The following is a 2,729-nucleotide window of genomic DNA, read 5'->3' on the forward strand; positions in this document are numbered from 1 at the left end:
ACACTAATCATGCTTACATAGAGGATTACACTATCATTTACACATAAAGGACTAATCCAAGATAGCATATTTAAACACTAAGTACCATGATACTACGCATCATCTATGTTTGAAAAATTACCATATATGTCCAGATTTACATACTAACATTCAATACTAATCAACATAAGCTGAACAACTAACATGATGTTCATTAACTTAATCTATAGGCACTTAAGCATCACTTTCAACCAAATAAGCAGAAACTATGAATTAAACTTAACAACATATTCATGAACTAATGATTAATAGGCAGATATGAACATGATCTACTAATAATAACAAGGAAGAGCAGACTGATAGCATAACAAATAACTAAAATGCAAATAACTAAACTAAATACCAACTAAAACAAATAAAACTAATTAAAGGGATAAGTTTACCTTTTCCAAGTGCAGCCTCTTTGTCGAGATTGAAAGTTGGAGATCTTGCTCCTTAAACCTCAGACTAGCCACAAAGAAAAGAAAATATTAAAAACTGATCCTAAAACTTCAAGAAAACAAGCTTAGGGTTCTAATTCTAGTATGATCCCTTTGCTAAAATTCAAAGTTTTAGGTTTTTGCTTGCGAATCTCAGATGTTGTGTGTCTTGAATGTGAGAAATGGTGTTCTATCCAATTCGATGTTAAACCCTAAACCATCGATGTGGGAATTTAACAAAATTTGGGAATTGTTCCCTTCAGTTCAACATTAACGGCTAAGATTAAAAGCAAACACCATATAAAGGGTTAGATTCGAGTGATCTTTGATCGATTCGACTAGTTTTGGATGAAACAATGAGAATCAAGGGTTCAAATGAATTGAGACAAATCCCATTACTCCTTTGACCGTAAAAACTCAGAAAAGGGAAGAGGTATACTGCGTTTGGTTGAGATACGGTGGAGAGAGGGAAGCAAACATTAATTGATTGCTCAAACAATCGAACATCTACTGCAATAATGCAATAGTACACTGCGTGTTGCCATTTTTGGCATCAAAGTGACGAAGAGAGAGAAAATGCACCGAGGCGGCGCTAGGGTTTTCTCCGAGAAAACCCTTGTCTCAAACAAATGAGACTTGAAAGGGTCGTTTGGTTCGTCTATTATGATCTTAAGGGATCGTTTTAAGGTTTGGGTCGGGTCAGTTCTAAATTGGACTGGGCCCGATCGTTTAAATGAAAGGGGGAGTGACATGGCCCAAACTCATGTATACATATATATATATATATTGTATACACAGATATACACGGATATTCGTGTATACTTGTATATATATGGGTATTAAATATGAAACTTTTAATAAAATAGTCAAACTTAAAAATGTCTATTAATTAAACACTTCAAATATGACCAAATTAAAGCTAATCTAAAGACACGGCCAATTTAAATTGCAAAGATAGCCTTAATTGATCTAAACCATGAAATTGGTTATTTCAATTATGACCATAATCAACTAACAATTGATTTTTTCAATTGTAGCCGCAATTAATCACATAATAAGCAATTTTCAAATATAATCATAATTAGAAATTGAAAGGTAAAATGATTATTTATTTAATTACTCAAATTTCTTGAATTAAACGGAGTAAAATATTTGTCAATTTGACACTTGATAATTTGGACAATTAATTGAATAATTATTTTGGATTAAATTTGACAAATACCTTAATAATTAATGACATAATATATAAAATATTTTTTAAATGACTTACAATATGTATTTGAAGTTATTTTTCCAAATGAAAAGGCAAAATATTATCAAAATAATTTGTAAAATCATTTTGATTTATAAAAATACATATTTTGCTCCGTTTGAGATCCAGGAACTCCGGATAATTAAATAAGATTATGGAAGGTCAAAAACTAGGTGTCAACACCGATTTGGCGATTAACAACTCATCGTACTTAATAATTTCAAATATGCAATAATGTCGTGGCCAATTAACGAGTTTAAGAATGAAACCTTACCAACTTGATAACTCGAAGTAATTTAAATGACCAAATAACCTTACTTTATGGCTAAAACAATCAAGTGTAAATCATAAGTTTAGCAAGCAAAATATTCTGGATTTAAATTATGAAATCTCATAATTCCATAACATCTTGAATCATTAGAATCCATCATCGGTATACTGATTAACATTTTTAGTAGGAACCAGGGGCAAATATATCCCTCAACTTTGTGATTTAAAGCTGATATACCATTCGTTAAAAAATGGCTCAAATATACCCTCTTCGTCTGCGTATTTGCCCTTTTCATTAATAGACTCCCATTTACCAAATTAAAAATTTATTTACTTGTTTTTTAATTTAAAAATTGTCACGCAACTTTTAAAAATCGATCTATCCATTAATTTTTACCCCTCCAGTCCCGACCCAACCGAAAAAAACTCACTCCATCATTTTATTCTACCACCGCCTTTAGAACCTTAGTTAACTAAGGAAAACCCCCAAAATCCCCTTGCTAAGATGTACAAGGCTTTCAACCATCTTTTGATTTCATTTCAAATGTTTACATGGTTGTTAGAAGCTTCTATTGCAAATGAATCTCTAGTCATTATGAAAACAGTTGAGTAAGCTGATCCATCCAGCTTTTCATGTTTCCTAGCTCAAGAAGTGTCATGAGATGTATCTAACTATTAACCGTTGTCCTGCGTTTCACCTATCTAGTCGTTGTTGTCCTATTTTTTAGTCTGTTTTGGAGAGGAGATTG

Source organism: Lycium ferocissimum, chromosome 10, assembly GCF_029784015.1.
Source record: "Lycium ferocissimum isolate CSIRO_LF1 chromosome 10, AGI_CSIRO_Lferr_CH_V1, whole genome shotgun sequence".
Taxonomy (NCBI): Eukaryota; Viridiplantae; Streptophyta; class Magnoliopsida; order Solanales; family Solanaceae; genus Lycium; species Lycium ferocissimum.